We start from the raw sequence: 25,017 nt of genomic DNA, 5'->3' as shown, positions 1-25,017 counted from the left end.
GAGGATCCTATGCAACGGCGGATTAGTCAAATGATTCATTTACAGCAGATACGAGAGGAGGTTCATCAAAATTCCCTTAAGTTGCAGGAGCGCATAAAGAAAATCTATGACAAAAAGGCCAAACCAAATGATTTTCAGATAGATGATGTTGTTTTGAGATGGGATGCCAGAAATGAAGACAAAGGGAAACATGGAAAATTCGATAACTTGTGGAAAGGTCCCTACAAAATTGCAGCATATCGTGGTCCAAATGCCTTTCTTCTCAAAGAAATGAACGGTGATGAATGTCTCGGTGGGTCGGTGAATGGTCGGCTGCTCAAAAGGTATCATGCTTAAGCATTTTCTGCTCTAATCACTCTCATTGTAATTACCATTTTACTTTCATTCTGCAGCAAGTGTGAACTGATCTCCCATCTTCAGTCTGGGGCCCGTGGTGAAGGCTATAATTCTGAAAATGGTGATTGGTTGGAGTGAGCTTTTCAAGTTGTTTTAGTCAGTCTATTTTCTTCATAAGTGAGTCGGTTTGTGTCAAAGTTAGTCCAAATTTCAGTCAATTGTCCAAGTTAATAAAGTGGTCCAAATTTGGTTCACATGTGTAAAAGTTGACTCCATTGCCCAATAGATGAAGGCACTGGTCTGCTCTCCCAGAGGTCTAAGGTTCTTGGTACCTCCAAAGAGCTACCATCCCCATTGGAGCCAATGTTAGAGTCGGTCTTGTTGCCCTCCATCAGCGATCAAAGCTCTTTGCATTTGCATTAGTAGGTGTCTCATCAGTGTCAATTTTTGCATCCCATTAGGCATGCCATAACCCTGATGGAGGAGCTGGTGTCTTTGTCCCCCTCTTGGCATTGCTGGATCAAGTCATTTCAGTCCTTAGTCACTTTCAAGCTTGTCTTGTCTTGTCTTGAGGTCAAATTCCTAGGTCTAGGGTTTTGGTCAAAATGGTTTACAAGGTCATGTCTCTGAAGGTCAATAAGTGCTCAGCAAGCCAGAGGGATGATTTTAAAGGTGTTTCTTCGCAAATTTCAATCTTGTACAGTTAATGTTCACCTTGGATTTAAAAACTCTGTTTTTAAAGCCAAGGTCATTTTTCAAATTTTTGTAAAAAGTGATGAAATTTCAAAAAGCTTCCAAGGACAGTATGAAACCCTGGCTCCCTTGCCAAGATCCCTCAGATGATGTCCCTGCAAAAAATATCAAGCAAAAGCATTAAATGAGTCAATTTCAGGATAAAGGAAACCAAGAAAAGTCAATTTTATAAAGTGTCAAAGAGAAACATTATAAAGTGGGTTTGGGCATGAAATTATTTCAAATCAAAGCTATAAAGGCCTAATCTCCCTCCATCGACCCTCATTGTGCATCCAAGTTGTTTGCAAGAGCGATTGAGTAAAAGATTGAGTGAATTTGGGAGCTGGACAGGCGCGCGACCCGTCAGACCAGGTGCGCGACCCGTCAGAGGCGCGCGACCCGTCAGCAGCGTTCCGGCAGTGCATTTTTTCAACGGGCGCGACCCGTCAGTGGCGCGCGACCCGTTGGGTGAGGTGCGCGACCCGTCAGCGCCCTCCTTTCCAAACCGACTGCAAATTCGTCCAAGGAGCCAACAAATCGCTAAATTGCCTGAGGTAGGCCCTCCAAACTTATAAATTGCTGCTGGTTATGATTAAAGACATCATGAAATCATTTTTAAAGATCTCCATTGCAAGAGAAAAGCTCCTTGTTGCTGTAGTTTGAAACTTGTAAAAATGCCTAGGGTTTTATGCTGTTTGAAGGTATTCCCCTTGTAATCATTTTCCCCATTTCCCATGTCATTTTCCCTGTTTTTCTATATAAATTTCTCTTTTGAATTTGTAAAGAAAAGCCAAACCCTACCCCTCTTCCCTAAAAAATGAAAAATTAAAGCCCTAACCCTACCTCTCATTACTCATGTAAACAATGTATATGATGATGCATGTGCAATGATTTTTGGCAATGTTTTTTCCTTAAATCCCTGTGTTATATATTTATTCCCATTTTCCCTTTAAAAGTGTCCCTCCCCTAACATTCCCTTCATGCTCCTTGTCCCCCTTGAAACAGCATACAAATCAGCATTTTACAAAGCAGAAACAGCAGTACATTTTGTCCACTCTGCTCCTTAAACAATGTCAGAAACCGAAACCTATGAGCAGAGTGATGACCAGGCATCAGCTTCAGAGATTGAGATACAGAGGAGGCCTCATAAGGGTGGTAAGGGTGGTCATCATAGGCAAGAGGAGCCCACCTCTTTGACAGAGTTACAAGCTTGTCCTATGGCGGTCTCATGTTTCCAGTACATGTCTTGCTATGATTTTTGTGAGAGGATCTCTCGGATTCAACACCACAGAGAGTTGGCTCGCCTGTTTGTTTTACACTTGCATGATGGCCATGTCAACCTTGCTGGGGTGGACTTCACATTGACACCTGAGGTGATTGCACAGGCTACAGGGATACCTAATGTTGGAGAGGTATGGAATAAGCGCAAGGTGCTGGACAGTGTTCATTTTGAGCCTTTTGTTAGACCAGCACTCATGAGACACTTGACAGGAGTGTTTCCCTTCAGATTTCTCAGGAGCGAGTATGCTCCCATGATGAGGCTCATCATGCACTATTTTACCTGTGAGGGCAGATTTTCACAGGTATATTCATACCATATTCGCCTCTTGATGCACTTCACCCGAGTGAGGATGATGAACATCCCTGTTTTCTTCTATCAGAACATTGAGAAGATGGTGTCCATGATGCAGAGGAAGAGCCCAGCACAGCAGTACAGGAGCCTTTATCATTATGGTTTGATTCAGCTAGTGGTATTACATCAGTTGGCTCAGCAGGGCATCTCATGGGAGGAGTTCATCTCTCGTGAGCTTTTCACAGCACCATCACCGCCACATCCTGAGGTTATTCATGAGGAGGGAGGACCATCACAGCAGCATGACATCCCCGTCACCAGACATGTCAGCTCCTCACCTGTGGTTACTTATCAGAGAGGCCAGAGGGCCTTATTTGCAGCAGCTCGGCGAGTACTTTCTCCACAGCATGTGGAAGGGGTCTCGCCTTATTCATCGACTCAACGAGTGTTATCTCCACATCAGGTTGAAGGGGCCTCACTTTCTTCACCAGCACAGGTACCAGGGAGGGGCAAACAACCCAAGATTGATGAGGGACCATCAGGTGTTCCGGATATAGAGCTTATTGATCTTGATGTCAGTTCTCCTAGCCGAGAGGCAAAGGAGATCATTCAGCACCTCAGAGCTGAAAATGATGCCTTGCAGAGGAGATTAGAGGGGGCACAATGGACCATCACATAACTCGAGCAGTGAAACAAACAGTTGGAGGATGAGCAAGCACTTGATGAGCTGTGGAGGATTCGTAGTGACCGCATTTTGAACCAGAGAAGACCCGGTGATCCATTGCCCGCTGACCGAGAGTCCATGCTCATCCGGGTAAATGCACACTTGGAGAGGCTGTTGGCTAAGGCCAACCAAGAGAAGAAATTGCTGAGGAACATGAAGAACCATTACTGGACAAGAATGCATGTGTGCAAGGCAAAGATGAAAATGTTCCAAAGGCGGTTGGCCAAGGCACTAAAACGACGGAAAAGGCCCGATCCACTTCAAATTTTGGTCAAAGCCTCTTTGACTGAGCATGGTACTTGATTGGGGACTCCCAGCCCAAATTTCAAGAAATTTGGAGAAAATTTTGTCATTTGTGAAATTTTTGTACCATAAACAGGTTTTCTCCATTAACGGGTCTCACCCCCCGCGCGACCCTTCATCCTGGCAACTCCATTTTGAAAAAACTCAGCATTTCCAAACTTTTCATGACATGTTACATATGCCCATCAATGGACTTGAGATTTTATGAAGTTTTGGGCCTCCAGAAAGTCAAAAAACAAGCAAAAAATGACTTTCTGCCACATTTTTCAGTTGCAGAAAGCAGTCTTGGGAGATTGCAATTTTGGAGGGTCAAATGACCACCAAATTCCGAAATTCCAGTTGGGTTGAAAAGTAGGCTCACAGACCTTTCCAACAAGCCTACTCTTGCTCAATTTGGACACCTGGAAGTGCCCCAAATGTGGTCCCAAAGGCGCGCGACCCGTCAGGCAGAGGCGCGCGACCCGTCAGGCAAACTTCTCCAGATTTCAGTGTACAGCTCAGAAAAACGCAGTTTGACCCTGTTTGACTTTTTGGGGTGGATTATTATCCTATTTGATGTAATTAATGTACTTTATTGACACTTTTACTCTTATGTATCTCTTCTAGAAGATTCATTCATGAAAAAGGTGAAAATTAAATGAATGAATTGGTTTCCTAGCTTATAGAGGCAAGTTGTTTTGACTGCCTAGTTTGTAGTGCTTAGTTTAGAAGTGGTTGAAACAGCTCCTAGGATAGTGAGCTCAACCCATGGAGGCAGGGAAAGAGGTTAGATGATCTATATTATGTACTTTCTTGCTCATTTTCATGGTTGGACTCTTGAGGGATAAGCTATCATTGTATTATTCATTGTATCTCTGCAATTTTTGGCTAAGGAAGACCAGGGTTTTGCAGTCCTTTTTTGGATTCTTTTGGTTACATGTATTGATGGTGTGTTTCTCTATGTACCTGTAAGTGTGTTATGTGAATCATTTTCTTTCTTTTCCTTCTGCACATTAAACAAACGAAGTGTTAAAGTAAGAATTCATGACTGTCATGCTCTGCTTTTAAGTTTGTTTAATTTCAATGTTTTCTACTGTTTAAGGAGAATTCAAAGTTATTGTTTGCTCTCCTTAGCTCCTCACCTGTCCTTTCAGACCATCCACCTCAATCAGAAGCATCAATACTATCTCCTACCTCGCCCCAAAGAACCCCCTGCAGAAACTGTGTCCAATCCCCACACCCAAAATTGCCATCCCCTCAATTTGCCACCAAAAACCCTAAAAACCCCAAATCAACCTTTTTGATCAGTTTACTAGCCTAAAATCAGTGTTACCCTATTGGTCATCTCATCCATTGAAGATTTCACCGAGATAGACTGGAGAGAGCCCTCTCTAGCCCCGTAGGGCTAGCTACGAGGCTAAGTGGTTTGATGTTGCCTTGAGGTTTACCTTTCTCAGCCTGAGGTGAAATTTCAAGCGCTAACATACTAGCGACCATACTGGGCAGAACAAATTAATTGTTTTCTCATTGTCGTGTTATTTCATAAGTCTTAGACGGAGCCTGAAGTTACGCCAGGTAGCCTTCGAAAATGCTCTTGTTCTACATCAGCGTTAGTAGATAAACGTTGCTTCAGTCAATCTCCGTGATCTTGTGAACGTAGTGCTTCATTGACACTCTATCCCAGTATAATTGTTAACTCTTAGCCGTGGATGATAGGTTGAGAGTTTTCACAGGCTGAATGGTTTTTCTTTCCTAGTCTTTTTGAGAAAAACAAGCTGGCTACAGATCCTAGACCCATTTTTAAAACACATTCATGCCCAGCTATTTTTGATTATCTCGAAGATATTGATTTTGACGAAAGCTTTGAGTTGTCTCTGTTTAAATCCAAGTCTGAAAGTGCGCTCGATTCTCTAGTCCTTGACCCTGATTTTGCAGCTGCTATTGAATTTGAGAAACATAACAAATTGGTCGAAAATTTCATCTTGAGACATCTCCAGACACATATTCAAGCTACTACCCTTGCTGACTTTGTTGAGAATATCTCTAATCATATTGGATCCACTATCACGACTCACGAAGAATCTTATCCTCCTTATGTTTCAGTTTCGCCTATAATCACCTATCCCGAATCCACAGTCGATTCTCCTTCTACACCCCATACCCCTCCTACTTCTCCTACCCCTCCAACTCCCCCAACTCCACAAGCTACAACTCCTCTTATTATAGTCCCTGCTATCACAGCTCCTCCTCCTCATACTCATCCTACTCCTCCTCCTAAACCAATGGCTGCCCGGTTTGCCCCACTGGCTCTGCCTGCGAATCTTCATGATATGCCAGCCGATTATCAAAGTAAAATCCCTATCTTTGATGGCACTCCACAAAGCATTTCTGCTCAGCAACATATTGACAAAATGACCACTTTCTTTGATCTATATGAGATAGATGAAGAAGATGTTACCATGCGGTTGTTCGTGCAAACATTTGGAGGAGAAGTTAGAAAGTGGTTTAGAGGGTTGACAGCTAACAACATTGCCACCTTGGAAGCACTTCAGAATCAGTTTTTAGATCAATGGGAAATCAGAAAGGATCCGCTTCAGATTAATGTCGAATACAACAACCTCAAGCGTAATCCGGGTGAGTCCGTTCAAGATTACATAATCAGATTCAATACAGTTTATAATGCTATTCCTGATGATTTGAGGCCATCTAGAAAATCAGCACTTCTTAAGTTCCCAGATGGTTTTGATCCGGAGATGGCCTACTCATTGAGAGACAGAGATCCACCTACCTTGGAGGATATGCAGAAAATTGTTGTTAGTGTTGAAGCGAATTTGAATGACAAAAGAGCAAGGATGAAGGTAGAAAAGCGAGTCACAATCAAAGAGGAAGCATCCACCTCAAATTAGCTACTTCGTGATGTTGAACAGATAAAGAGGGCACTTGAAAATGTTCGTCTTGACAAGCTGGAACCGCATATCCGTAATCCTAATTTCAGAGGTGCACAACATCCACAATATAGAATCAAGCAGTGGGAAACAAAGGCACAAGAGGCAGCAATTCAGCAGCAAATGAAACCTCCTTTTCAGCAGAATTTTGTTAGCCAAGAATCAGAGGATGAAGGTGATAATGTTGGAGAGGAAAATCACTTCTTCACTCCTGATGATATGCCCACTTATATTACAGAAGAAGATGAGTTGGTGAGTAATTCCATCATTCCCCAAGATGAGCATTATATTTTGTCAAATGATGCAGCACTTCAAGAAGAATCCGAAGAGTATCAAAGAGGGTATTTGCATGCTTTATCAGCGCAGCAAGGTCAGCAAAGGCAATTGAGAAACCGAGCTGTTCCCATAAATCCCATCCAGAAGAGAACAGAAGCTTCGGCAAAGAATGGTTCTGCTGTCCCGCAGAAAAAAGGGAAAGAAATAATCGATCCTCCAGCAGGCCAATCATTATCAGCAAGCAAAATAGACCAGCCATCAAATGCACCAAGAGATAGAGGTGAAAAACGAGATAATCCGGCCAAAGAAGGTGAGAAGGTTTCAGCTTTCAGTTTGGAGAATGAGATTGCAAAGTTAAAGTTGTCTATTCCCTTGACGGAAATCATGAAGAACAGCACTTACCGAGGTCAGATTTCCAAGATGCTGAATTTCGATCCAATGCTAGACACGGTGAATGTAGAAGATGATCGGCCTGAGCTAATTTTTGGGCCTGCTTTAGATGGTGAGTCTCCCGAGAGTGATGTTCCTCCATTCTATATCAGTTTGCGACTACATGAGTACGTGCTACACAATGCCATGTTTGATTCGGGAGCTTCACATAATTTGATGCCCAAAGCGATTATGGAGAAGCTGGGACTTGACATCACAAGGAAGTATCATGATTTGTATTCGTTTGATTCCAGCCGGGTGAAATGTATTGGTTTGATCAAAGACTTGGTGGTGAGTCTAGATCAAATTCCAGCAAAGAATGTTTTGATGGACGTGGTAGTGGCGGATATTCCTCCGCGATTTGGCATGTTGCTTTCGAGGTCATGGGGAGCCAAGCTCAAAGGTACACTTCAGCTCGATTTTTCCTATGCTACAATTCCAGTTTTTGGTCAGATGAGGAAGTTATATCGAGAGCAAAAGATGAAATACATGATCACTAGTAAGGAAAAGCCCGTCAATCATCCTGTAAATTATGTACAAACAGATTTAGAATCTTTTGTTTTGTTTGCGGATAATTTTAATGAGATAGATAGTCAGTTAGTTCAAGCAGAAGATATACCAAACATTTCAGAAAATTTCAAAGAAGTTTTGAGAAAGGAAAGTGAAGAAAGGTCTGCTGTCATAAAGCCAACAGCTGAAATAAATGGGCAGCAAACAAAGAATGCATCGACATCACATTTTCAACACTTAGAAGATGATGAAGATGGTCTTTGGACCATGGATTTTGATGGTGCGGTGGGCAGCGATGGTGCTGGTATAGGTGTGTGGATTCGAAGCCCATTTTTAGTTCAAAACCAAGTTCCAAGCAAGGTACGGGTATGTTCATATAAATTGGCATTTGATTGTTCAAATAATGAGGCGGAATATGAGGCTCTTATTGCTGGTCTGGAAATCCTTCGGAAGTTAAAGGCAAAGAAGATAGCGGTATATGGCGACTCCGAGTTGGTTATCAAGCAAGTGAAAGGTGAATTTCAGGCCAAACATCCTCGTATGCGAGCATATCGGAATGTTGTCCTTGATATCTTAAAACTGTTTTCAGAACATACTTTGACATGAATGCCCCGGATTCAAAATGGTGTTGTGGATGCATTGGCTAAGGCAGCAAGTAATCTGAAAATACCCATGAATTCCAGCAATAAATTTGAGATATATGTGAAGCATCGTCCTACAGTTCCAGATAATCAAAGGTGTTGGCAAGTTTTCCAAGATGATGAAGAAATCAAAGATTTTCTGCAAATTGAAAGTAAATTCGAAGACATCTCAATAGACATGGAAGCTGAAGGAGTAAATCACATGGATGTGTTGCAGCTCAAGGACAATTACATTCCTAAAGGATTAATTCCTTTAGAAGAATTATGCGATCAAGATGATGTGGCCCGCAAACCAACTTTGAGGCCAACGGAAGAAGGTGTCGAAGATGTGAATCTCGGGACAGCCAAAAATCCAAAGATGGTGAAGCTCTCGAAAGCATTGCCGCCAAAGGTAAAGAAACAATATATCAGATTGTTGTCTTCGTTTTCTAATGTTTTTGCATGGGACTATTTAGATTTGAAAACTTATGACACAAGTATCATTCAGCATACCATTCCCATAAAGCCAAATCAAAAGCCTTTCCGACAAAAGTTGAGAAGAATTAATCCTAAGTTGCTGCCATTGATCGAGAAGGAAGTCAACAAGTTATATAAGTCTGGAATCATAGTGCCAATCCGATTTTCTGATTGGATTTCCAATTTGGTGCCCATGAGAAAGAAGACCGGTGAGATTCGCTTGTGTATAGACTTCAGAAATCTGAACAAGGTGTCATTAAAGGACAATTATCCGCTGCCCAAAATAGATCATATATTGCAGCGGGTAGTGGGGGAATCAAGGATGTCATTGCTTGATGGTTATTCCGGGTATAATCAGATTTTGGTACATGAAGATGACTGTGACAAGACAACATTCACTACTCCGTGGGGTACATTTCATTATGCCAAGATGCTGTTTGGATTGAAGAACGCGGGTGCCACATTTCAGCGGGCAATGGACATGGCCTTCGCTAATGAGAAGGATGTCTTTTTTGTTGTTTATCTTGATGATCTGACCATGTTTTCTAAATCTGATGAAGAGCATTTGTTTCATTTGACTAAGGTGTTTCAAAAGTGCAGAAAGTATGGCATCTCATTGAATCCGAAGAAGAGCCTTTTTGCTATGAGCGAAGGCAAGCTGCTGGGCCATATTATTTCTAAAGATGGCATTCGTATCGATCCTGCACGGGTGGAAGCAATTCAGCAATTAGAGCAGCCCCGAAGCAAGAAAGAGATTCAGTCTTTCAATGGCAAATTGAATTTTCTGCGTCGCTTCATTCCCAATCTTGTCGAACATCTTAGAGAGATAACCAACATGCTCAAAAAGGACAGCGAGCTCAAATGGACCGAAGAGGCGGTAAAGTCTTTCAACTTGATAAAATTAATTTTATCTTCAGCCCCAACTTTGATCAGTCCAGATTATACACAAGACTTTATTTTGTTTTCATTTGCTTCTGAGCATACGTTGGCAGCCGTGTTGATGCAAAAGAGAGATGGAGTTGAGAAGCCCATAGCCTTTTTCAGCCGTATCATAAGGGACGGAGCGCTGAATTATAATATCATTGAGAAACAAGCGTTGGCGCTGATAAAAGCTTTGAAAGATTTCTGGGTGTACATACTAAATTCTCATATTTTGGCATATGTTCCCAATGCAGCTGTTAAGGATGTTTTAGTACAAATGGAACCGGAAGGAAGAAGGGGTAAGTGGATTGCTGCACTATTAGAATATGATGTGGAAATTAAGCCTACCAAGTTGATCAAGGGTCAAGGTATTGCTAAGTTGATGGCTGAAACGAATATCCATGTCCTAGACATCAATTTGATTGCTGCCTTATCCGATGAAGACGAAGAAAATTCAGCTCTACAGGTATCCGATATCTTTGTGTCCTCTCCTTGGTATGCTGATATAGTATATGTGCTTCAAAATTTGTCTTCACCCCTTGGGATGCCTAGAAACAAAGCTAGAAAATTGAAGCTAAAGGCTACCAAATTTTGCATTATCAAATCTACACTTGATTGGAAAGACCCCGGTGGCATATTGCTGAATTGTTTGGTCGAAGAAGAAGCTAAGACAATAGTAGAAGATTTCCATAAAGGTGACTGTGGGGGTCACTTGTTTTGGAAGACCACGGCTAATAAGATATTGAGAGATGCTTTTTATTGGCCTTCTTTATTTTCTGATGTATATAAAGCAGTTAAGAGTTGTCATGAATGTCAAATTTTTCAAGGAAAGCAGAAATTACAGCCGTTACCTCTCAAGCCAATTGAAATTAGCGCACCATTTCAGCAATGGGGCTTGGATTTTATTGGTGAAATCCACCCAGCATCTTCCGAGCAGCATCAATGGATCTTGACCGCCACAGATTACTTCCTAAAGTGGATTGAAGCCATTCCCACCCGGCAGGCTACCGACTCGATAATTATTTCTTTTCTTGAGAATAACATATTGTCACGTTTCGGCTGTCCACATAAGTTGATCACAGATAATGCAGTAGCCTTTAAGTCAAAGAAAATGGTTGATTTTTGCTACAAATATAACATCAACTTGGGGCATTCGACCTCCTACCATCCGCAAGGTAATGGGCTGGCTGAATCTTCGAACAAATCTCTAGTGAACATCATAAAGAAATTGCTGGAAATAAATAAGAAGAGCTGGCACAAAAAGTTAGTAAATGCATTATGGGCTGATCGGGTAAGTCAAAAGAAGTCAATTGGTATGTCACCCTTTGAAGTGGTTTATGGGGTAGATGCAGTGTTTCCTACTTCACTTAGTGTTCCAGTAGCAAAATTGCTTCAAGAATCTGGTGGCGAGGAGGATCCTATGCAACGGCGGATTAGTCAAATGATCCATTTACAGCAGATACGAGAGGAGGTTCATCAAAATTCCCTTAAGTTGCAGGAGCGCATAAAGAAAATCTATGACAAAAAGGCCAAACCAGATGATTTTCAGATAGATGATGTTGTTTTGAGATGGGATGCCCGAAATGAAGACAAAGGGAAACATGGAAAATTCGACAACTTGTGGAAAGGTCCCTACAAAATTGCAGCATATCGTGGTCCAAATGCCTTTCTTCTCAAAGAAATGAATGGTGATGAATGTCTCGGTGGGTCGGTGAATGGCCGGCTGCTCAAAAGGTATCATGCTTAAGCATTTTCTGCTCTAATCACTCTCATTGTAATTACCATTTTACTTTCATTCTGCAGCAAGTGTGAACTGATCTCCCATCTTCAGTCTAGGGCCTGTGGTGAAGGCTATAATTCTGAAAATGGTGATTGGTTGGAGTGAGTTTTTCAAGTTGTTTTAGTCAGTCTATTTTCTGCATAAGTGAGTCGGTTTGTGTCAAAGTTAGTCCAAATTTCAGTTAATTGTCCAAGTTAATAAAGTGGTCCAAATTTGGTTCACATGTGTAAAAGTTGACTCCATTGCCCAATAGATGAAGGCACTGGTCTGCTCTCCCAGAGGTCTAAGGTTCTTGGTACCTCCAAAGAGCTACCATCCCCATTGGAGCCAATGTTAGAGTCGGTCTTGTTGCCCTCCATCAGCGATCAAAGCTCTTTGCATTTGCATTGGTAGGTGTCTCATCAGTGTCAATTTTTGCATCCCATTAGGCAAGCCATAACCCTGATGGAGGAGCTGGTGTCTTTGTCCCCCTCTTGACATTGCTGGATCAAGTCATTTCAGTCCTTAGTCACTTTCAAGCTTGTCTTGTCTTGTCTTGAAGTCAAATTCCTAGGTCTAGGGTTTTGGTCAAAATGGTTTACAAGGTCATGTCTCTGAAGGTAAATAAGTGCTTAGCAAGCCAGAGGGATGATTTTAAAGGTGTTTCTTCGCAAATTTCAATCTTGTACAGTTAATGTTCACCTTGGATTTAAAAACTCTGTTTTTAAAGCCAAGGTCATTTTTCAAATTTTTGTAAAAAGTGATGAAATTTCAGAAAAGCTTCCAAGGACAGTATGAAACCCTGGCTCCCTTACCAAGATCCCTCAGATGATGTCCCTGCAAAAAAGATATCAAGCAAAAGCATAAAATGAGTCAATTTCAGGATAAAGGAAACCAAGAAAAGTCAATTTTATAAAGTGTCAAAGAGAAACATTATAAAGTGGGTTTGGGCATGAAATTATTTCAAATCAAAGCTATAAAGGCCTAATCTCCCTCCATCGACCCTCATTGTGCATCCAAGTTGTTTGCAAGAGCGATTGAGTAAAAGATTGAGTGAATTTGGGAGCTGGACAGGCGCGCGACCCGTCAGAGGCGCGCGACCCGTCAACAGCGTTCCGGCAGTGCATTTTTTCAACGGGCGCGACCCGTCAGTGGCGCGCGACCCGTTGGGTGAGGTGCGCGACCCGTCAGCGCCCTCCTTTCCAAACCGACTGCAAATTCGTCCAAGGAGCCAACAAATCGCTAAATTGCCTGAGGTACGCCCTCCAAACTTATAAATTGCTGCTGGTTATGACTAAAGACATCATGAAATCATTTTTAAAGATCTCCATTGCAAGAGAAAATCTCCTTGTTGCTGTAGTTTGAAACTTGTAAAAATGCCTAGGGTTTTATGATGTTTGAAGGTATTTCCCTTGTAATCATTTTCCCCATTTCCCATGTCATTTTCCCTGTTTTTCTATATAAATTTCTCTTTTGAATTTGTAAAGAAAAGCCAAACCCTACCCCTCTTCCCTAAAAAATGAAAAATTAAAGCCCTAACCCTACCTCTCATTACTCATATAAACAATGTATATGATGATGCATGTGCAATGATTTTTGGCAATGTTTTTTCCTTAAATCCCTGTGTTATATATTTATTCCCATTTTCCTTTTAAAAGTGTCCCTCCCCTAACATTCCCTTCATGCTCCTTGTCCCCCTTGAAACAACATACAAATCAGCATTTTACAAAGCAGAAACAGCAGTACATTTTGTCCACTCTGCTGTTTAAACAATGTCAGAAACCGAAACCTATGAGCAGAGTGATGACCAAGCATCAGCTTCAAAGATTGAGATACAGAGGAGGCCTCATAAGGGTGGTAAGGGTGGTCATCATAGGCAAGAGGAGCCCACCTCTTTGACAGAGTTACAAGCTTGTCCTATGGCAGTCTCATGTTTCCAGTACATGTCTTGCTATGAGTTTTGTGAGAGGATCTGTCGGATTCAGCACCACAGAGAGTTGGCTCGCCTGTTTGTTTTACACTTGCATGATGGACATGTCAACCTTACCGAGGTGGACTTCACATTGACACGTGAGGTGATTGCACAGGCTATAGGGATACCTAATGTTGGAGAGGTATGGAATAAGCGCAAGGTGCTGGACAGTGTTCATTTTGAGCCTTTTGTTAGACCGGCACTCATGAGACACTTGACAGGAGTGTTTCCCTTTAGATTTCTCAGGAGCGAGTATGCTCCCATGATGAGGCTCATCATGCACTATTTTACCTGTGAGGGCAGATTTTCACAGGTATATTCATACCATATTCGCCTCTTGATGCACTTCGCCCGAGTGAGGATGATGAACATCCCTGTTTTCTTCTATCAGAACATTGAGAAGATGGTGTCCATGATGCAGAGGAAGAGACCGGCACAGCAGTATAGGAGCCTTTATCATTATGGTTTGATTCAGCTAGTGGTATTACATCAATTGGCTCAGCAGGGCATCTCATGGGAGGAGTTCATCTCTCGTGAGCTTTTCACAGCACCATCACCGCCACATCCTGAGGTTATTCATGAGGAGGGAGGACCATCACAACAACATGACATCCCCGTCACCAGACATGTCAGCTCCTCACCTGTGGTTACTTATCAGAGAGGCCAGAGGGCCTTATTTGCAGCAGCTCAGCGAGTACTTTCTCCACAGCATGTGGAAGGGGTCTCACCTTCTTCATCGACTCAGGGAGTGTTATCTCCACATCAGGTGGAAGGGGCCTCACTTTCTTCACCAGCACAGGTACCAGGGAGGGGCAAACAACCCAAGATTGATGAGGGACCATCAGGTGTTCCGGATATAGAGCTTATTGATCTTGATGTCAGTTCTCCTAGCCGAGAGGCAAAGGAGATCATTCAGCACCTCAGAGCTGAAAATGATGCCTTGCAGAGGAGATTAGAGGGGGCACAATGGACCATCACATACCTCGAGCAGCGCAACAAACAGTTGGAGGATGAGCAAGCACTTGATGAGCTGTGGAGGATTCGTAGTGACCGCATTTTGAACCGGAGAAGACCCGGTGATCCATTGCCCGCTGACCGAGAGTCCATGCTCATCCGGGTAAATGCACACTTGGAGAGGCTGTTGGCTAAGGCCAACCAAGAGAAGAAATTGCTGAGGAACATGTAGAACCATTACTGGGCAAGAATGCATGTGTGCAAGGCAAAGATGAAAATGTTCTAAAGGCGGTTGGCCAAGGCACTAAAATGACGGAAAAGGCCCGATCCACTTCAAATTTTGGTCAAAGCCTCTTTGAATGAGCATGGTACTTGATTGGGGACTCCCAGCCCAAATTTCAAGAAATTTGGGGAAAATTTTGTCATTTGTGAATTTTTTGTGCCATAAACAGGTTTTCTCCATTAACGGGTCTCACCCCTGCGCGACCCTTCATCCTGGCAACTCCATTTTGAAAAAACTCAGCATTTCCAGACTTTTCATGAGAATTTACATATTCTCATTAATGGACTTGAGATTTTATGAAGTTTTGGGCCTCCAGAAAGTCAAAAAACAAGCAAAAAATGACTTTCTGCCACATTTTTGAGTTGCAGAAAGCAGTCTTGGGAGATTGCAATTTTGGAGGCGAAAATGACCACAAAATTCAGAAATTCTAGTTGTGTTGGAAAGTAGACTCATAGACCTTTCCAACAAGCCTACTCTTGCGCAATTTGGACACCTGGAAGTTCCCCAAATGTGGTCCCAAAGGCGCGCGACCCGTCAGGCAAACTTCTCCAGATTTTAGTGTACAGCTCAGAAAAACGCAGTTTGACCCTGTTTGACTTTTTGGGATGGATTATTATCCTATTTGATGTAATTAATGTACTTTATTGACAATTTTACTCTTATGTATCTCTTCTAGAAGATTCATTCATGAAAAAGGTGAAAATTAAATGAATGAATTGGTTTCCTAGCTTATAGAGGCAAGTTGTTTTGACTGCCTAGTTTGTAGTGCTTAGTTTAGAAGTGGTTGAAACAGCTCCTAGGATAGTGAGCTCGACCCATGGAGACAGGGAAAGAGGTTAGATGATCTATATTATGTACTTTCTTGCTCATTTTCATGGTTGGACTCTTGAGGGATAAGCTATCATTGTATTATTCATTGTATCTCCGCAATTTTTGGCTAAGGAAGACCAGGGTTTTGCAGTCCTTTTTGGGATTCTTGTGGTTACATGTATTGATGGTGTGTTTCTCTATGTACCTGTAAGTGTGTTATGTGAATCATTTCCTTTTTTTCCTTCTGCACATTAAACAAACGAAGTGTTAAAGTAAGAATGCATGACTGTCATGCTCTGCTTTTAAGTTTGTTTAATTTCAATGTTTTCTACTGTTTAAGGAGAATTAAAAGTTATTGTTTTCTCTCCTTAGCTCCTCACCTGTCATTCCGGAACATCCACCTCAATCAAAAGCATCAATATTGTCTCCTAGCTTTCCCCAAAGAACCCCCTGCAGAAACTGTGTCCAATCCCCGCACCCAAAATTGCCATCCCCTCAATTTGCCACCAAAAACCCTAAAAATCCCAAATCAACCTTTTTGATCAGTTTACTAGCCTAAAATCAGTGTTACCCTATTGGTCATCTCATCCATTGAAGATTTCACCGAGATAGACCGGAGAGAGCCCTCTCCAGCCCCGTAGGGCTAGCTACGAGGCTAAGTGGTTTGATGTTGCCTTGAGGTTTACCTTTCTTAGCCTGAGGTGAAATTTCAAGCGCTAACAGATTGCATGGTGGTCAAAAGTCAGATACAGATGACACATTAGAGATGGCAGATTGTTGGACAGTTTGGACAGGAGAGGGGATGGACACAGGTACTATTATAGTTATGATTCAGATATCACTATGATCGTCATCGTTATAATCCTTATAGGAGGAGTGATAGGGGATACTTTCCAGATGATTTTAAGAAAGAAAAGCCACCAACTTTTGATGAAGAGATGAAGAAACAACAGGATGCAGAGGCATGGTTTCTTGGCATGAGGAAGTTCTTTAGATTGCATGATTATTCAGAGAAAATGAAAGCCAGAGTAGCTACATTTAATCTCAAAGATAAATAATACATTTGGTTGGAATACGTGAATAATGTCAGATGTATTCATGAGGAATAATTTACTTGGAGCGAGTTTTCATAGTTATTCAAGAAGAAGTATTTGTCAGAGAGATACTTTGATGACAAGGAAAAATAATTGTATGAGCTAAAGATGGGATCAATGACAGATGATGAGTACACTAGCAGGTTCTTGGAGTTACTACAGAGGAAAAGGACAAGATTCAGATTTCCATTAGTGGATTACTTGTTGCATTGAATACAAGATTGAGTTCAATGAGCCTAGATCATTGGAGGAGGCCATTCGAAAGTTAAGGCATTGCTATGAACAATTGAAGAGCATCTGTGAGACTAAGTCAAATAGGAAAGGTAATGAAATGAACAAAGGAAAATGGGACAGAAAGCAAGAAATACCTTAGGGTATAGGTAATAAAGAGAATGTAGTGCCATCTAATAAGTTCAATGCATCAAATAGAGGATAGAGGCATCGATATGAAGAGTAGAACAAGGATGCAGGCTGCAATTCTATAGAGTGTTGGACTTGTGGCAAAGATCATCGCAGGAGAGCTTGCCCACAGAATCAAGGTGGTAGGCCTCAGATAAATAGTGCAAAATATGTACATACCATTGGGGATGTTGGCTAGAGTATTTCTCGTATTTTTATAGCATTGGATAGCAAACATGCATACGATTAGGCATTTATCATTGATATGGATGGTAAGCTTTGTGATCAAGTTATTTCTATTTTGATTGACCTTGGATCTAATTATAATTATGCATTAGAGGAAATTTTAGGCTAAAAGTTCTCATGAAATTTTAATGTAATTTCCATGTTATAACATGTAAACCAATCAAAATCCTTTAAATTTAAAAAGAGGTACATGCAAATATTTTGGAGGGAAAATAAGAAAACTATTTTTTTTTAATTGTATTTTTGTCTTATTGCCTTATAAGTTTACTCAAATTTCAAGTGTAGACACTCATTGGATGCAAAATTAAATTTTGCATCCAACGAGGACCCATCACACATACTTTTTAGAAGACACACATTGATAAAAACTGAAGATACATTCAAATTTAATTTTGCATCCAACGAGGACCCATCACACATACTTTTTAGAAGACACACATTGATAAAAACTGAAGATACATTCAAAATCGTGTTCAACACGCTTTTTTAATGTATCTTCAATCTTTATCAATGTGGTTCTTCTCAAAACTATTCATGATGGGTACTCCTTGGATGAAAAACTTAATTATGCATCCAATGAGTGTGTACACTTGAAATTTGAGTAAACCTATAAGGAGATCAGACAAAAATACAATTAAAAAAGTAGTTTTCTTCTTTTCCCTCTAAAATTCATAACAATTATTTTATTATTTTAACTATTATTTTATTATTTTTTCTTAGGAGGCAACTTTTTGGCTGAAATTTCCTCTAATGTTAGGCTCGACTTGGTGGATAAGTGCGGTTTGAAGGAATTACATGTAGAATCTTGGTTAGTGCAGTTGGCTACAAGTACAAAGAAGCGAGTTCACCTTTGGGTAAGAGCTTGTGCATTTGATTTGAATGGTATGCCTATCGCAACACATTTGAATGTATTACAGTTGGGATCATATAATATGTTGTTGGGCATGGATTGGTTGTATCTTAATAGAACCAAGCTAGACTGTTATGACAAGGCCATTGAGTATGTGGATGAAAATGGGGAACCAAGAGTCTTACAAGGAAAGAAGAAAGCCTACATATTGGAAAGTACCTCTAAAAATCACATTATTTAACCCCATAGCAATACAAACCCAATAAAGTTTCCCAATTTTAGAAACCCCTACTTTCACTAGAAATTATAGGTATCCATGTTTTCGGTAACATTTTTAATACCTCTTTGTATTTTTTCATTAACTTTGAGCTCCATTTTTTATACCTGCCAATATAAAAACTCTTTAGCCCCCCTTATATGACCAATATATTATGTCATTTTTTCCTCAATATATATCCCCCAATATGAATTCACATGGTATGGTATTGCTCCCACAGTGAAGCCCCATTTATTTTTAAAAACCTACTTGTATATTAAACTATTTGAGATTGTTGTTAGTTCGCATTAACTTTTAAGTTATTAACTTACAATGGTGTACATGGTTAGTTATATGATTTCTTTTCTAATTTATCTTTCTACTATAATTAGTTTTTTTTTATTTTCTTGTATGAATATGATTTAAATAGTTTTCTTTCATCTCTTTATAAATATTTGTTGTAAATAATAATATCATAAGCTTGGGCATTTGTAATGTATCCCAAAATCCACTCTAATTTTTTTTCCTCTATTTCTAATTCACATTTATGGGGAATTTCCCATTAAGGATGCTAACCTTTAATTCTAATGTCAATAGGATTATGAAAAATATTTTCTCTTCATGATTATTTATTAGTTATTTGTAAACATATGTTTCCTTGTACCTATAGGAATTTACAGGGTAAGTTCCTCAGATAGAAAACCAATGGACACCACTCACAAACAGATCATAGATCAATACACCAGTATTGTTGACATGGTTAAAACCCTCAAAGAGGGAAATAGTCCACGGCCTGAGCCAACGTGGCCACTTCAGGAAATTTATTAATAAAAGAATGAAAATTTACATAAGCTTCTCTCATGAACGGTTACCCTACAAATGACCCTCCATGCTCTTTAAATAGAGATCATGGACCAATCAGGTGTTAAGCCATGGATCAAGTGTTGATAATACCAAGGAGAGAATGAACCGTTGGATCACTACATATCATGACAGTCGGGTTGTAAGTTACAAAAGTACATAGTAAAGAAACACACTTTACCTAACTCTACACTAGACCAAGTTATACTTAACTATTTCCTATATGTCGAAATATCCTAACATCCCCCTTAAGAGAAAATTGGGATAGGATTGAAGGATGTACAAATATGACACAATAGGAGAAGGAAGGAGGCATTAGAACCTATCCCCCCTTAATGAAAACTTCCTGAACTCCAAGCATAAATCAAAGTTTAGTAAACTTTGCCTCTGTGAGAGCCTTTGTAAAGATGTCTGCAACTTAATCATCTTTTGAACAATGTTGCACTTCAAGAACATGGTCATGAATGAGCTTTCTGATTAAGTGAATGTGCAGTTCAATGTGTCTTTTGCACTGATGTTGGACTGGATCTTTGCATAGTTGAATGGCACTTTGATTATCACACCAAAGTGTAGTCGGATGCTGTTGTTGAAAGCCAAACTCTGACAGGATCTAACGAAGCCACAGGGCTTCCTTACTAGTTTCTATGGCACCACGATACTCTGATTCTGATGAAGAAAGAGAAATGGCAATTTGTTTCTTTCAAGCCCATGTACTAGGTCTTAAACGAAGAGTGAACACATAACCTATAGTAGACTTTCGATCATCAGGGTCACCAGCCCAATCAGAATCAGTGAAACCAACCAATAGAGGAGATGCTTCTACATTGTAATGAATCCCGAAATGAACTATACCTTGAACATAACGAAGTATTCTTTTAGTTGCTTTCCAATGAATTTCATGTGGGTTTTTCATAAACTGAGAAATAAGGCCAACAACAAAGGAAAGGTCAAGATGGGTATGGGTCAGATAAAAACAAATTCCTAAATGTTGACGGTATAAGGTAGCATCAACTTTAGGGGAAGTACAAACGACTCAAAGTTTGGTTCTAGACTGAAAGGGAGAAGGGGTTGGCTTATATTATTCCATGTGAAAATGGCGTAGAAGATCACCGGCATAGTTGGACTAGGAAAGGGAAATACCTTCCCTGGATTGCAAGACTTGAAGACCAAGAAAATAATGCAAATGTCCTAGTCTATCATTTCAAACTTATTTTTAAGGCTGGACTTCACATGGTCTATAAGGTTGGGATCACTACCATTAAGGATAATATCATCGACATAAATAACAAGAATGATAAGAGACTTTCCTACTTTCTTGGTGTAGACAGTATTGTCAGAATGACACCTAGAAAAGCCAGTTTCTAAAAGAAAGCTAACAATTTGTTTCTATAAAGCCAAGAGGTTGTTCCATATAGATTTCTTCATGCAAGTCCCCATGCAAGAAGGTAGATTTAACATCCAGCTAATGAACTTCCCATTTGAAATAGGTAGCAAGGGAATGAACAAGGCAGATAGAGTTCATTTTGGCAACAGGGGAGAAGGTTTTAGTATAGTCAATGCCTTCGACTTGTGAAAAACCCTTAGCAACAAGACGAGCTTTATGTTTATCAACTTTTCCATCTTGTCCATACTTGGTTCTGTAAACCCATTTGCATCTAACCTACTTGTATATTAAACTATTTGAGATTGTTGGTAGTTCGCTTTAACTTTTAAGTTATTAACTTACAATGGTGTACATGGTTAGTTATATGATTTCTTTTCTAATTTATCTTGCTACTATAATTAGTTTTGTTTAATTTTCTTGTACGAATATGATTTAAATAGTTTTCTTTCATCTCTTTATAAATATTTGTTGTAAATAATAATATCATAATTTTGGGCATTTTTAATGTATCTCAAAATCCACTCTAATTTTTTTCCTCTATTGCTAATTCACATTTATGGGGAATTTCCCATTAAGGATGCTAACCTTTAATTCTAATGTCAATAGGATTATGAAAAATATTTTCTCTTCATGTTTATTTATTAGTTATTTGTAAACATATGTTTCCTTGTACCTTCACCAGTATGTAGCAGATTTCCATGTTTACCCTTTAATCCCCTAGGTTAATCTCTCTTCTATTTTCTTCCCATGATATTTAATTGTAATTTAAACTTGATATGGTTTTTTATTGATGTGTTTGTTTTTATTGATTCAGGTCATATACTCAATAGGGATGCTTCTCCTATTCATTTTCATTCTAGACACATGGATGTTGTGACAAGTTTTTTCCTAGTCATATCACTCCTCTCCTTGGTATTTATCACACACAATCAAAGATTAATCAAAACTATTGTTTCAACATTTTATTAGATGCATTGTAACACATAAGGCATAATTCTAACACTAGGGAATTTATTAACGAAACCCAATTAATCCCTTATATGTCCCAACTATCCCTCCACCTTACCCACATACATATAGGTCTTTCCATTGGGCCTAAAATTTTAGCCTAGCACATTATAAACTTTTATGAATGATACCTCACCCTTTTCTTTGTTTCTCGAGCCTTGGTATATGTCATTTGTTTACCCCTTTTTTTCCCATGTGATTCTGGGTATGTGTGTTTCTATCAATGTCCCATTTGACTTAATTCATGTCGAGGTCAAGCTTGCATGGTTGGGATTTACGCTTTGATCCACCGGTGAGATCATACATTTTGTAGTGATTTGGTTAGGGTATACCACCCCTCAGTTAACTCATTTTCTATTGTATTTTTTAGCTACCAATGACTCAAAAATAGTGGGGGAAAGAAACTTACTTTGTCCCTCTAGGATCTTTTATGCTCAAGGAATTAACCACTCTATTATATTCCCTACCCACTGGTTGCATCCAGTCACCAATGTTCTTTCCTAAGATGATGAGGGCAAATGTGGTCAAGCTGAAGGAACGTATTCAGAGTTAGGTCCGGAACTATGAAGAGCTCCCATAGCTCATCACTAGCATATAGGCTTCCCATGCATGACTATTCAAGAGTATGGATGTTGTGGTGCACACACATTCGATCCCATCTATTGGAACTCTCACCCAGGCAAAGACAAAGGCAAAAGTCTGACTAGAGCCTAACTCGTACTTCGACAAGTTGATGCACATTGACACCAGCCCAAACTTCCCTATCAGTGCAAACATCATACACAAGTATGTTGTTGGTCTGGCCGCATTGAAGACAATGATGCACATGCTTTTAGACAAGTTGGACAGAGGAGCCTAAGTTGTGTACTTGGATGTTATGGAGGCAAGAGTTTGGTTTTAGACAGATGTCACTGCGGAGCACATGGACACCATTAAGGACTATCAATCTTAGCATCACTATGTTCCTATCGATCAGCATGAGGATGTTGAGGAGTTGGACTTCCATGGTTGTCTAAGTCATAGTGATGTCTAGCATGTCTTGCTCAAGCCATTTTGTCTCAAATGGGTACATGTGCATTGTAATGTAATGTCTTGTCAAGTGTAACTCAAGTGTCGATAGTCGAATGTAACAGTCATAGAGTAGATGAAGAGTTAGGAGGATAGTTGAGCTGTCACAAAGGGGAATGTCAGGGGTCACCCCACCATTTTCTATAAATAGTCCCTCATAACTCATTGTATAGGCTTTTGGTCAGCCAATCTTCCGATAAGACTATCTTGGAGAGAGCTTGGATAGTATTGTAATGCACCTTGGCTTCTCCACTGCCCAGAGCTATACATCTCTTTGGAGGAGTAGGCGGATGTGCCTGTAACGTTCCACTATTGGAACTAGTGGTTGGACATGGATGTATTCTATGACTAGAAATTACACTTATTTATATAATAAGAGCCAACACGTTTCATGCATATGTTGTATTGTATTCTATGCTATCTGGTTTACTCTAAATGATATATGTATTGGTTTACTTACGTGTGCATGTATCGACTATTTCGTATAAGTGTGTATGAATCTTTCCTAAATGTGTTGTTGGTTTAACCATCACTTTGGATTGCTCACTAACTTTCCTTCCATGTTGTGATGTATCTTCACTCGTGTGTTCCCTTCCAATCCAAGTACTATTACAGGTTTCCAAGGGGTGCACTCACCTCACCCTTAGTGTGTTAGAACCTTTCATGCACCTTCCTTGTCTTACTCTAGTTGTCACACCCTTTCTATCAACATAGTTACCTTACTTGCCTCTGTGCAAAATCGCAGTCAAGGCATTACCTTACAACCTAGTGCTGGGACTCCTACACCAACAGTATGAGATCTAATTGGGAGTTCTTACCAGGGAGATCCCCTGACATGTTGGTGGGTCCAACAATGTCAACATTTCTCGTGCGAGAAGGAGGGCCTGATGACAAGCTACATCCTCTCATCCAATTTTGAACCTTTGCATATCTTTCATGGATTCTTGCACTCTTCTCCCTTCGCGATGTTTTTCGAATCATGAAGATGTCACCATCACGAGGGAGTTTTTGATCACTTGTCCACTTACATGTATGATGGTGAAGGCAAAGTGGCCTGGCCTGAGTACTTACATGACTTTCTTTCTATTCTTCATGAGGAAGATGGGTTTTCTGATGAATAGGCCAGCTTGTTGCTTGCATACACACTTCGCGAATCTCCACTTCGATGGTTGTTTAGCCTGCCAGTTGATAGCATGCACTCACTTGAGAACTTTTGTGACCTCATTGAAGACACTTTCTATCATTTTGATCCCGACCATCTTGACCAAAAATTGTTACAACAACACAAGGCTCTGCATGAATAAATCATGGATTTTTGGCAGCGTCTTCGTGACTTGCAATTTCAAGCTTCGAGGAGCCAGATGAAATTTTCCTATCTTTGGGACCAATTTAGGTATTGCCTTAAGAAATCTGCCTATCCAAAGAAGAGGTTTGAAATCAAGCATCTCTCAACATTCTTCACTGATGGAGCTATGCAATCTCATGCAGATGCAGTCACTATCATGAGTGACTATCCACCATCCCCTCATCAAACATCTCCATCACTACTGAGTGATGTTGAGGATCATGCTCACACACCTATCTAGCTTTCACATCCTTCCAACATCACTTTGCTTAATTTTCACATAGATTTGGTTGTGAGTCCATCGAGTTGTCATATGCATTTTCTTCCACAACCTCCATCATCATACTCAGCTATTCCTCCTGATGATATTGTCTTGTGTTCTTCCATTCCAGACTCTACACTTTTTGTGAACGAGGAACAAGCCATTGACGGAGTTGGTGTTGCACAACCAACATGCGATGTCATTCATGAAGAGTATGAGTGGGAGCTTGATAATCAACACTCGGCGAAGGATGACTCCCTTCTGTTTGAGCCTCGTCTATTCTATCCTGACATATTTGGTGAACTTGTCAACCATGATTTCACATGTGTGTCTTCATCCACAGATGAACCCATTTTTGATCACTCGTAGGACACACTGGATGTTGGTCCATAATTTGACAACGGAAAGGATAAGTCATTCGTTGAAAATCCACTTGATCTTTCATCTGTCATTTCCGGAAACACAGAGGATGAGTTTGTTTGCTTTTCATCGACCCCTCTATTTGATTTATCTAATCATGAGGATGCCGATGAAATCATTGATTTTTCTAATCATGGTTGTCGTGGTCCATTTACTCCCATATTTGATCATGATAATGACTCTATCGTAGTTGATCTTTCGAAGCCACCATGATCTATCTG

Source organism: Pinus tabuliformis, chromosome 7 (genome assembly GCF_031772625.1).
Source record: "Pinus tabuliformis cultivar Carrire ecotype Pingquan chromosome 7, CPIR1, whole genome shotgun sequence".
NCBI classification, from domain to species: domain Eukaryota; kingdom Viridiplantae; phylum Streptophyta; class Pinopsida; order Pinales; family Pinaceae; genus Pinus; species Pinus tabuliformis.
This window is presented reverse-complemented; position numbering follows the sequence as displayed.